Source organism: Macrobrachium rosenbergii, chromosome 4 (assembly GCF_040412425.1).
Source record: "Macrobrachium rosenbergii isolate ZJJX-2024 chromosome 4, ASM4041242v1, whole genome shotgun sequence".
NCBI classification, from domain to species: domain Eukaryota; kingdom Metazoa; phylum Arthropoda; class Malacostraca; order Decapoda; family Palaemonidae; genus Macrobrachium; species Macrobrachium rosenbergii.
The window spans coordinates 67,063,194-67,076,620 of record NC_089744.1 but is presented as its reverse complement, the minus strand read 5'-3'; the positions used below and the strand labels follow the sequence as shown (position 1 = coordinate 67,076,620).

General features: G+C 37.7%; 1 protein-coding gene across 2 annotated transcripts in view; it reads left to right on the top strand.

The window, feature by feature from the left end:
- Window positions 1-1,396: 1,396 nt before the first annotated feature.
- The window catches only part of LOC136835524 (uncharacterized), a 363,691-nt gene continuing 351,660 nt past the window's right edge, over window positions 1,397-13,427 (top strand). The window contains exon 1 of one of the 2 annotated variants that reach the window (XM_067099132.1): window positions 1,397-2,743. The gene's annotated coding sequence lies outside the window, so the exon portion shown is untranslated. The remainder of the gene's footprint in view (window positions 2,744-13,427) is intronic. The other variant, XM_067099143.1, reaches the window with a different exon arrangement.

Here is a 13,427-nt window from a genome sequence, read left to right as displayed (position 1 = left end):
TTCCAATAGAAATTGGGAAACTTCTTCATAACTCTAGGAACCATATTATTGTTAAGCAAATAACACACCTGCTTTGTAACTGAATCAACACTTCTATCCCTAAATTCTGAAAGTTCAGTACAGTATAATACATAATGTATGAGGGTTTGGCTTGTTACATAATTTGCACAAAAAATTATAACCACCAGCATACTCCCATGAGTACTTGTATCCTAACCTTAACCTCATTATGAATATGTCAATTTTAGACCGCGCTTTGCCATATGTAATGTGGGTACTTCCAGATAGATACAGATAATGCCTCATGCTACTACTGGCGCCTGCTAAAATCCTTTCAGCATTGTCAGTCTCCCATGCAGCTCTCCGATGTCTCACACCTTTATTTGACGAAAACTTACAACACCAACAATATCAACAGAGGTTTAACATGTTGCATCTTTTGCTAATTTGTCAGCAACTTCATTTGAAGATATACCTATATGAGAAGGTATCCAGTAAAATTTAATAGAAAAACCACTTCGTTCTATCGCATAAATCAAAGCCTTACATTGGTATACCAAATTAGCATCAGAAGGATCTATACAATTCAATGCAAGCAAAGCACTCTGGGAATCTACAAAACTATACGCATCTCACTTTGAAATACATTTGAAGTGGAGGGAATACAGTACACGCACCGGCATCCAACAAAATATTCATGATAAAGAGTACGGTAGTGGAGTTTTCAGCAGTGTTAAACCATTTTATGTACAGTATTTTTAAAAAGTTGTGAAAAGAGCCTAAATATAAAAAAAAATTGACTGCCGAATCGAGAATGAAAATAATGAGGGAATTAATTCCATGTAGGATGGAATAAATTAAACTAATATAATACTGTAAAATGAGCAGTAATAAAGACATTTTTCTGTGTTACAAGTAATATTAGACTCAATGAAGAGGTGAACCCTTGTACAGACAAGAAAGGCTATAAGAAATTCGTTGCCGCCAAGTAGAAAAGCTATCTGAATAAGGAAACTAGTGCAATAACATGAGTAACAAGTAAAATCTTCTGCATGGAGCAAAACTTTACGTGAGCCTGTCACTCGAGAAACATGTTATGTGCCATTTCCAAAGAAATTCGGGTTAAGAAAGTAATACCTCCCTCAAACATCTGAGATAATGTCGCGTACGGAACAGTGTTATACGCCGCCTCTATTATGGTCGAAAGTTACTTATGCAGAGGGTTTTTCGTCTATTGCGAGCGACTACGCACCATGTTACTGGAAAAGGCTAATGAGAAAACTCTTGTCATCGAGAAATGTATACGCCATTATGGAGGGCCAGCCAACTGAACTCATTTTCAGGAGGGCCGTTATAAGAAATTTCTACTCCTCTAGAAACTTTGGCGCGAGGAGGCGGGCCGGCCAATCAGCGCTCAGAAATCGAATTATTCCGGAAGTAAACAACGTGATCGCCATTACCGGTGGAATTATTAATCATGTAATATTGCATTACCGCTATAATGTGTTTAGACAACGTAGATTCTGTGGAAGTGTTCGGTGTGGCCGGACCGTCCTTGGATAGTGTAAAAAAACAAACGGTAAATATCTCTATGTGGCTTCTATGGTGGAGGAAAAAATGTTCCCTGTTCTAACGGTGTCATTGATGATCATGCGCCTTTTCTGATAACAGATCTTGCTGACATTTGTTATCAAGCAAGACAGTGCCATAATAGGTGAGGGTAAAGAGGAAAGCAGTAGTATTAAAGAGAAGGGAAAGAAAGGGCTAGTGCTGTGACAAGAAAAAGAGCTCATTACGATTAGGCTATGCCGACAGTGGCTGTAACACCTCAGATGACAGTGGGTGAATCCTTATAATGGAATTGACAGTCATAGAATGTGGTGATCCATTCCAATGTGCCATTAGGAATTCAGTACACGTGGGCAAGTGTGCCACCCCATCAGTTGTGAAGCCAGTTCCAGCTCCAGCGCTACCACCAGCAGTGGTTCCTAACCAGCGGAACACTGTGTTGATAAGGCCGAATATCCGGTACAAGGAAAGGGAAGAAAAATGGTTTGTAGGCTAGACACATGGGTGCAAATGTTGCCAAAAGGCAAAAATAAAATTTCGCCTGCCCAGCTAAAGCTCTGTTAAGAAGAATTGCACCAAGAAAACTGTTCCCGTCAAGAAGATTGGTCCCGTGCAACTGCAAAAACGGCTGTTTTTCCAAGATGGTGATTAGGCGATTAATGTGATATTTACACTGCAGCATCAAAACACTGAAAAATACCAAGCTTGGATGAGTGTCAGCCAGCTTGATGTCGCCATAGTAGGGTCAAATATTACAACAAGATTTTCAGTAGGCTAGCCATTTGGCTCTAACATCGCTTTTTTCCTTGTGAAGAAGGACTTCGGCATCACCTGTGAGCTGATCATGAAAGCTGTTGTTGATGGGAGGTGGGCTGGAACCTCGAGCAAGAACAAAAGGCATTTATTACAAAATATTTCTGGTTTCTAGTTCCCTGAAGACTGCCAAGCTCTGATGGCGAATGGGTCTAGCCAATGTTGCCATGGACTTGGCTACACCATATCATGCCATGTCATCATCTTTGTCAGCTTGGTGTACTACAAACAAATTGTGTGGAAATTTTTTCAGCATTGCCGGCCTTCCCCCACTCTGTTGATGACCTCTACCTGTTCATGAAGTAATGGAACAGACTACTTTACAAAAATAATAAACAAGACAAGAACTTTCAAAATTTTGGTGAGTAAAACTATATCATATTTTACCATTATCCATTTTTTCTTGCTTTTTCATTCTTTAATAATCATATTTTATGCATTAATCTTCATTATTTCATCATTAATCATTAAACACAATTTGTCTGGATTATTGATATAGCCTACTCCGTGGTCATTGATGCTTGTTAACTTTGTGTCATTAATTTTTACAAAAAGTTTTGGGATTACTGTCAACATACTCCATGTTTATTGATTTCTTGGAAATTGTTAGGATTATTATTAACATACTCCATATTTATCAACTATGTGTGACAGCAATTTTTTGGGAGATTTTTGGAATTTATTGTCATTTTTTTGCGTTAGTCACCATTATCGTCTTTGTTATGATTAATAACAGACTGTGTGGCATGTTTATTACTGTTTATTGATGTTTATTAACTAATTGACTTTTTGTGGAAATTTTTGAAATTTTTTTAGAAATGAAAAATTTTGGGAGGGCGGGTTTTGGAACGATATTGTTATAAAATTATCATACAACTTTGTAAAAAACCAAAGGCAACACACAGTACAAACAATAGCTTATGGATTTTATACCATAAAACATGGTAAAATACATTTATTGCATATTTGGGGACTGGGGCAAAAAATGCACACCCGTACATTTTTTCACATATCTCCAAAAGGCATAATGTACATAAAATTAGATTCCTTATAAAAATCAATGTAGTGTCTTAGCCTTATAAATAACGATGTTATTGCGATTTAGAAGTCGTTCATTACCAATCACGATTTACTCAATTTTTGGAGAAAAAATGGAGCATAGCATATTTCTCGAGTGATGGACTCAAAGCAAAATGTGATTAAAAAAGGGGACATCAGATCTCTTTATCAAAAGCAAAATGTGAATAAAAAAGGGGACATTAGATCTCGTTATCAAACCATTTGGCAAGAAGTCCGCCATGACCCAAGACTCTCGCAGTCCCAAAATAAGGTTGCCATAGTCCTTAATGATTCAAGAGGGTACCAAGAAACATTGAATATTTCACAGGATTCGCGATGTAATCACTAGATGATTAGGGCTTAATTTAGCCCAAAGAGGAGAGGATAATAAAAAGATATGTCATCCACGAATGTATTATAAGAAATTACTTCTCTGCCTAGAACTTCAGTATCAGCATGGTTTTTAGAAACTTCTGAGAAACAGTTACTAGCAGCGAAGTTCCATAGATTTCGGCTGCCACTTTTCCAGAAATGACCTCTATACAGAAAGAGATGATAGACAATATATGAGGCCGGATCCTATGATCCCAGAGAAGTTTTGTGGAATTGGGAACAGCTCATTGTTTGGTATAAGAAGGGTATGTAAAGTGATATATGACTAAATAGTCTCTTAGCCTAAGTAGACTTGAGTGATATTGTATATTTTTAGGCAATACACATTGAGAATAGTGTGCGCGAAAGAGAATTGTTTTGGAAGTTGTTAAGAAGAAATGGAAAGTAAATAAAAGGTGTGATAAGAAGATTTCAGGAATAATTTCAATCTGTAAATCCCACGAATATTAAAAAATGCTTAAGCAGACTGGTATTTTAAGTGTGCCGAAGACTTGCCAGTAAATACTTGTGACTTCCTCAAGAAAAAATAAAAGTGGAGAGTTCTTAGTGGCACGTGGAGTTACATTCTCATTGCAAATGGTAAACTCATTGATCGATATAGTTTGACTAAAGATGGCAAATAATAGATGTTCACGTTTATTACGCTTTATTAACTAATTTCATAAGCTAATAATATTTGTTAGTTGAGTTAACGGTATTTTTTGTGGCTGAACTTAAGATTATTAAGAGTAATGTTTAATTCTAGAATGGCTGCCACGTGGCATTACAGTATATGTATAGTTGAATATCAGAGGTAGAGCAAAAATGTCAAGGAGAAAATGAGAGAGAAAAGATAAAACTGATGAAGCGCTACAGCTGAATTTCAGCAGCAAAGATATATAATGTTTGAAAATAGCCTTTTTATCAAGAACAAAATGGTGTATAAAATCATGTTTACATTATGATATAACTTATTTATATTCTTCATTAAGAAAGTTCAGTAACAGATCGATGGGGTAGTAATGGGTAACCAACTAGGCTTACATTGGCCTCTCCCTGCCCACTGTGAGTTCACATAATTGGAGGAATATCCTGAGGGGTTGAGACTTTGGTGTACAGACGCTACGCTGATGAATCTTTCTTAACTTTCTAATCAAGAGACACTCCTGTTTTTTTTTATTTAATACATGAATTCAAGGAACATTAACTCCTTTTGGAAACAGAGGTTTATTGAGAATTGACAGTATTAGGATAGATTAGTAATCTCTGTTCATAGAAAACCAACGTAAACAACATAGCCAACATAATGTCATCCTGTTAAGTTTAAATGAAACTTACTCCCTTAATCTTCGAGGCTTGAGGTCAAATGAAACTTAGTTACTCCTTTAAACTTATAGAGGCCTGAAATCAGCATTTGTTGAGACTATTTGGGATTATACAGAATCTTGTTTCCTGAAGTAGAATCTATATCTCAGTGGTTTTAAGTAGATTTTACAGATTTTATGGCTAAATGCAGAAAGTGTACTGTCACTCATGTTCCATCTCAAAACTACTTCTTCTTCTTCTTTTAGCCTTATTAATTCCACTGTATAGCAGGGTCGGTTGCTCGAGTCAACTTTCTCCATCTATTTCTATTCCTTGCATCTGCTTCCCCAAGTCCCACCTCACCCATATCCCTCCTCACAATATCCATCCATCTGATCCATTGATGCCCCACACTCTTCCGCCCCATCACTGGCATGTTCTTAGCTCTCTTGATTGGTTCCACCTCCTCTCTCCTTCTTACATGGCCATAGTATCTCAGACGAGCTCCCCTAGCCTTCTCCTTTACGTTACATATACCACACATTCTTCTTATATCTTGACTTCTCCTTTCCAGTAGTGATATTCCAGCAATCCATCTCACCATCCTCATCTCGGTTCTTTCCAACAGTCCCTCCTCTTTCTTCTTAAGTGCCCAGGTTTCTGCCCCATGTGATAGTATAGGCCTGATAACTGTCTTATAAATTTTCATTTGGAGCCTTAATGGAATTTTCTTGTCTAAAACAACTCCAGTTACTTCCCTCCATTTTCGCCGTGTTTCTTTCACTCTCTGTCTCATTGCTTTCTCAGTACCTCCCTCCTCTGCTATTATTGATCCCAAATAGTTAAACTCATCGTTCTGTTTTAGCACTGTACCATCTTCCACTTGAATGTTTACTTCTTCATGTCCTTCTTTACTACTAATCATTAGTTGCCTTTCCAATGTTCACTTTCAATCCTTTCTTTTCTAGGGCTCCTTTCCATGCTAAAATCCTTTCTTGCAGTTCTTCTTCTGTGTCTGTTATAATGACTAAATCATCAGCAAACATCAGTTCCCACAGTTCTTCGTTGTTCCATCTCACAATTCAGTGGTTTGACTACTGATCTGGTTAAGTGTGCGTATCATAATTAGCCTATATGTAATCCCCTTTGGATGTATGTTATTCCCAAGGTACTGTGAACTTGATATTAATGAATTATTTATGCTTATGTATATATATATATATATATATATATATATATATATATATATATATATATATATATATATATATATATATATATATATGTTGTGTGTGTGTGTGTGTGTTCACAAACATTAAACCACCGTATCGTTTGATATCGAATTCACTATATCATTGTGAATGACTTAACCCCCAAGTGAATTACAATTGACAAGTGCGTCGCCGCTAGCGCCGAAGCACTTAATGATTTTAATTCCATTTGAGTATAAGTTATTACCAAGGTTTAGTGAATTCGATATTAAATGATATTTTTGGTTTAATCTTTGCAAATATAAAATAGTCATGCATATATAAGTGACTAAATATATGTGTATATACATATACATACGTTATATCTATAATATATAAAAATGGATGTATGCATGTGTGTGTATGTGTTCCAGCATAACTCTGAAATGGATTGAGCAATTTCAACCAAACTTGCTATACATATGACTTACTATCTGGAAAAGAATACTGTGGGGGTAAGATATCACTAGCACCAAAGGGCACGAGAGGGGGGTGGGGGTGGGAAGGGCTTCCCTGAAACAGGGCTGGTTCTGACCTTAGACTTAACAACTAAATAAACTTTATGGGGGTGTCATACCTCATTTTCGTATGGTACATATGACTTACCATCTGGAAAAGAATATTGTGGGGGTAAGACATCACTGGCACCAAAGGGGGTGACATGTAAAAATAACTGAAAACAACAGATATCAGTGTTTAATCCATAGTTTTCGAGGTTGCTGAGATGAATAGTGACACTCGCAATGTCAAAAATGACAGATATTAGTGTCTAATCCATAGTTTTCAAGGTCACTGAGATGAATAGTGACACCTCGATGACCTTTAAGTTCAAGTTCAGCCCCAAAAGGAATGAGGGGTGAGGAGTGAAATTTTATATTTCAAAAATGTTGGGCAATGTAATTGAAGCAATTGTCTTAACAGAAAAGGGAGAGAGTGAGAGGGAGAGGAAGTGAGAGAGAATAGGGAGGAGAAAGAGAGGGAGAGTTTTCCAGTTGTCATTCAGAGTTTTCCTGGGCAGCACTAGGTTGGTCAGCTAGTGTATATATATATATATATATATATATATATATATATATATATATATATATATATATATATATATATATATATATATATATAATATGAATTTTATTTGAAATTCTGTTGAACGTCAGAAAAATGTATGCTGTCCTGAAATTCGCCTGAGGCTAGCTGAATAGAACAAGAGACAAATGGGCATTGATTGGCGGGGATGCATGATGTTTAAAGGAACACATATAATAGGCTGAAATACTTTTGCAGGGCTTAGTGAGTACGTGAACTTTGGTGCTCAGCTGTGTAGCTGTGTTGTCGCGTAGGCTAGGTAGCAACCTTATTGAAAAGATTACATCAAGACTGGTTAGGACTTTGAAACCAAAAGCTAGCAATACAACTGTGAATGCAGGCTTATTTTATTAATGAAATATAAATCTACTACATAGTTCCTGTCTGCCTTCACATTTCGTTTAGCTTACTTTATTGAGATTATGGTGTATCCTAGGATAGCATTTAAAACACTTTTAAATGAATAAAGATAGAGACAACCGATTTCCAAGATTCTAAGAATACGCCTGAAGGAGTTGAGTGACGTCAGACGGTTAGTGCCACGTCGGTCTTTCGTCACCCTTCTTGGCCTTGCCGAAATACGCAGCGTCTGTGAGCCGCTCCCTACAGAGGCCTCTCTAGGGCAGTGGGATTCCATTCATGATCGGACGTTGAGTGGCGACTTTCTACTTTGCCGCAAACGTTTGAACTATGAACTTCCATCTTCCCTATTTTACCTGTCCCTTCAGTCTAAATACCAAATAGGGAGAGTTTTTCTTCGTAAAAGAGAGAGAGAGAGAGAGAGAGAGAGAGAGAGAGAGAGAGAGACTTCTTTCATTCACAGAAGAATTCGGCATTGCATTAATTTTAGGGGCACTGACTCCTTTGCGGATGTAGGGATTGCGTAAACGGAAATGAGCATTCATCTGATGTCTCTCTGTTTTGCGGAATACGTCTAATAATTTTAGACTGGACTGCATTTCATTTATTTCATTTTTTATTCAGTTTTTAACGTTATAAATGGAGTCTAGTTTTGATGTTATTCAGATGCGTGAATAGTTTACCTTTTGAATCCATTCCTGTAAAACTTCTTTTTCTGGTTCTCTCACATCACGTCGTTCACGTGTATTTCATCTTTCCGAAATCACCTTTATTTTTCGTAAATTGAGTTATGTCACATTTTGGGCAAGCCTGTTGCGTCAGATTCTGAGAAAAACCATATTTCCGAGAAATTTGTCATTTGTTTTCTCCCTAAAGCAGCCAGATCATTTCCTCTTATGCAACACGTATATCCACAAACGAGTCAGTTCACGTAGAAATCTCTCTCTCTCTCTCTCTCTCTCTCTCTCTCTCTCTCTCTCTCTCTCTCTCTCTCGGCATGTGTTTGTATGTGACGTTCAGTAAAATTCAGTTTCCAGTTTGCGATTATTGTTAGTGAAGTAGGAAAACATACAGAGGAGTATTGCGTGTAGCTTCAACAGTTGTAATAAAGATAAATGCGATTATTCATTCAACACTGAATGATTCATGAAAGCCCCAAAGTGGCCTCCGCCTGATAAGGCTGCTGGGACGGTGTATTTTGTCAAAGAAAAAGTGGAAGAATAACACTATTGCCATGGTGTTGACGTACCCCGTCTTGTAACTTCAGATTTACGCAGTAATATGAAATAAACAGAGCTAAAAAGGTAAAAGCAGATAAACAGGAAATAAACAACTACACACGCAAATAAAGAGGGGGTAAAAATAAGGTAGAAAAACTAATCTGTCGCAGGATAGGTAACATCATGGTACAATCATGTCTCTAATGCACGGGAAACTAGAACACTTTTAATATAAAACCAATTTTTTATTTCTTCTAGAGAGTACGGTGTCAAGGCTGCTAAATATTACGGGGAGATATAGGCTAATCTCCGTGCGTTTTGATGACTTGCTGGAGCACGTCTTTTGCGTTTCTTGCAGGCACACATATTCTAGTCCTTGTTGCTTTGCTGGAGATATACTGAATTCAGCCTTTTACTTCCACAGTAACAATAAAGCTTTACTCAATTTAGGCAAGTATTATGAATACTCAGTCTTCACCTCCTCATAATTTAATATCTGTTGGTTCCTAGAACACTGCTTAAAGCTGCGTCTTCTTAAGAGTAATATCCACTAGTATTTTAAAATTTTTTTTTTTTTTAATATATGTGGTATATAAGAATCATCTGCCTTTCTTACTATTATTCCACATGGTCATTCGTTTAGTTAAGGTACCAAAGATACTCCTGCCGTCGTACGTATACCAGCCTGGGAAAGGCATTGGCAATGAATCTGACATTTAGGCTACTCTGTAAAGCCTTGAGATGTGAAATTTCAGAACCTGTGATAGAAAGGGAATTGATATGTACATAAAAATGAAACTTTCCTTCGTTGAGCCTGGCTTAGTTGAAAGTGGTATATTGGAGTGGAGGTAACATTACAATACAAAATTGACTGGCGCTTGGCTGGGTTTTCAAAATACCAAGCCTTCACAAGGACTTTGATTTCGGACGAAATCAAAGATTTTTATGAATTTTGCGACAAATCATATTCACACCTTTATGGTATTCTGTCCTTTCACATTAGTTTTTCCTGCCGTACCATCAAGCTGTGTCGTGTGCCTGCATCAGAAGCCAATTTTATATCAAATTCTTGTTGTCATGAAGCAACCACACTTGGCTTTAGCTTAGCATACACTAAGATTACGCCTTTGTCCACCCCAAACTGATATCATGAAGAAAAAATTAATATGAATGAACAGAGATACAAAATCTCAAATTGTTAAGAATCAAGAATGAAATTTACTGTCACTGGTTTTCATTGCTAAATTTAGAGATGCTCTTCCGTTATAGCCCGTCTGACACCCCTTTTGGACGGTCAGGAAAATGTGAAATAATGTAATTGTTCCAGGCGTTTTCTCGCACAAATTACGTAGGGATAAAAAAGAAGTGTGTTTATCCCATTTTTCTCTCTGGCTTCACCTCTACTTCAGCTTTCTCCTTCAGTCAAGCATATGGCTTCTTTCTGCCCCTTCTGTAGGGGAAAAAATTAAGAATGAAAGCGGGATTTCGACGTCAATGTATGTCTAAGATTAAGAGCTATGTAGGAAAGTAGTCGAAAATATGTATAGCAATTGGGTAATCAGTTAGGTATCTTACCTCTGCGCTTTTGTAAGTTTTCCATCCTGTAAGCGAGCAGGCTCCGAAGTGACTCTTTTATATATCTCCATTTCTGTAATTTACTTAATTTAGGCACCAGATTGTGCATCTATCACTGGAGAGTGACAGGATTCTTTCACTTTCATTCGGAATGACTCATTATTGGTAGGGGCGATATTCATGAGCTTCTTTGGGTCCGATGCCGAAAGCAATGCCTGTGGGGAAAAATTCCTGTGGTGAGAAAATTACCCCTACGAGATGAAAACATAGTGGAGAGAGAGTGTGTGTTTGTGTGTGTATGTGTGTGTGTGTGTGTGTGTGTGTGTGTGTGTGTGTGTGTGTGTGTGTGTGTAAGGGGCGTGTGTGGAGGGGAAGGTGATTGTCCGGTGTTATAGGGTAATGGATAAGAGGTTATTTAGATTTCATTCATTAAATACCTACAACTCATTCGTCATCCCCCTTTTTTACGTCTCAGAGAATTGTGCATACATTAGCTTGACGTATCTGTGTCTTTCAAACTGCACATAATGATATGGAACACTCGAGTTTAATTTCACCGCGTCACATGAGTCGCGACTCAGACTTCGATGACTCACTCGCTCGAATGAGTACGTGTTCTAGGAATTCGCCATGTAATGTCACTTGACATGTGATGTCGAGTGACGCAACAGAGCTATGGTGTTCGGTCTCTCTCTCTCTCTCTCTCTCTCTCTCTCTCTCTCTCTCTCTCTCTCTCTCTCTCTCTCTCGGCTTTGTGAAACGCAAAGAGAATTTTAAAGTGAAAAGAAAAGGAAATTGGTGGCCTTTCCGGAATACCAGGTAACTGGTTTTCCGGGAGTTTTTTAACTTTGTTGAGCTTGAGTGAAATATTTAGAACTAGCGAAACATGTATGTCGATATTTGAGATAAGAAGCCCGCTCCCCTCCATTGTTTTTTTGTTAGCAATTGCCTTAACGGTATCAATAGATTCGTTTTGATCCCTACTACCACCGTGCTTGTTTGCAATAGCACACGAACCACATGCATTCACGGATCTTTGCTGAAATGTAACAAACTTTACATTCTGCCGCGGTAGACCTCAAAATGTCTTAAGAAAAGTAAACATCAAAATTCGATGATATTCCTCTTTTTGTACAAAGAATTTATACACACTCTCTCTCTCTCTCTCTCTCTCTCTCTCTCTCTCTCTCTCTCTCTCTCTCTCTCTCTCTCTCTCTCTCATAAATTAGCATATAAAGGGTTGGTGAGAGAACTCAGGAATGTTAAAGGGCTCTTTGGAATGTTGGCAGGAAAGCTTTCGAGCATGAAATTTAATATATGTAAATATGAGTAATGGAGTTTCTTGAAGACACGGCAGTTAGAGGAAAATGTTGCAGCGGGACTAAAAGAATATAAGATCAGTTCAAGCAAATTCTAATTCTGTAATGTGGTACATCGAGAGTGAAGTTCATAATCGGGTAGAAAATTGTCTCTTATTGTTTGTGTAACGTTAAACGTTTTAATTTTTGCTTTATGGATAAAATGCTCCATGTCAATCAATAGCCTGAATGTATTTATGCATAGGCCTTTTTTTAAATATAAACCTGTCTCATCATCATTGGAAGGGAAGAGGCAGGACGACTTCAGTTCGATTGCTCCTTACATTAAATATCAACCCCACACCTGAGAATAACAATTACAGTAGAAGGTATGAATGTGGAAGAGCACACGCACACACACATGCACACACATACATATATATATATATATATATATATATATATATATGTTATGTGTATATATATATGAATATATATATATATATATATATATATATATATATATATATATATATATATATGTTATGTGTATATATATATATGAATATATGTTGTCGGATCCTGTTTCTTTCCTTCAAAGGGCCCAACACTATGGTACCGCGTCCGGCGTAGGGCGTGTGGTAATTATTGTAAGTAGGAACAAGTGGCTCTTTAAAACAGTTATTAAATTGTAAATTACCGAGGTTAAAGGGAAAATGATTAATTGTTCCCGTTTCTTCTTTATTTGTGATTTTTGTCTTACAGTTCCACCTATAGTTCTTAACTGTTTCTTAATGGTTCGAGACTTTAAGATAATGGTTTCGAGACTTCGAAATAATGGTTTCGAGAGACTTAACGAATTAGATTACGGGGACTATTGTTTGAGAGAGTCTTTCTTCACTAAAACACCTCTTCTCTTTCTGTCTTTTCTGCTTCCCACACTTCGGAATAGTTCTCTCTCTCTCTATCTTCCCACTCTGCGGCTTTTCTCTCTGTCTCTCTCTTTTCTCTCCGCGACTTTTTCCTCTCTCTCTATCTTCCCACTCTGCGGCTTTTCTCTCTGTCTCTCTCTTTTCTCTCCGCGACTTTTCTCTGTCTCTTTCTTTTTCTCTCCCACCTTTTTTCTCTGTCTCCTTTCCTGTATGCCTGTCCTTATATCTCCCATTTTCCCTTGTGTCAACCATGACGTCATATTCTGGGCAGGTACTGCTTTTCTGAGGCACCTCCTCCACTTGCTTCCTTCCAACTTTTGGAGGTGTGTTTTAAGGAATTCCTGTTGATTATTGGGTATTTGCTCCTTGTAGGATGTCCCTAGGTCTCTGGCACTGATGGTATTTGATTGGCCAAAACATCTAGGCTTGACCTGTGGGCGTAGCTTTTCCTTGGGCTATCCTCGAAGTCACGGGGTTGAGGTTTTCCCACACTCTTACTAACCATAAGGTTCCTTCGCAGGACCCTCGTGGATTTCGAAGGCACGGCCAGATGCAATTTCTCTTAGCGCCTCGTTAGTGCTGGTGTGTTCT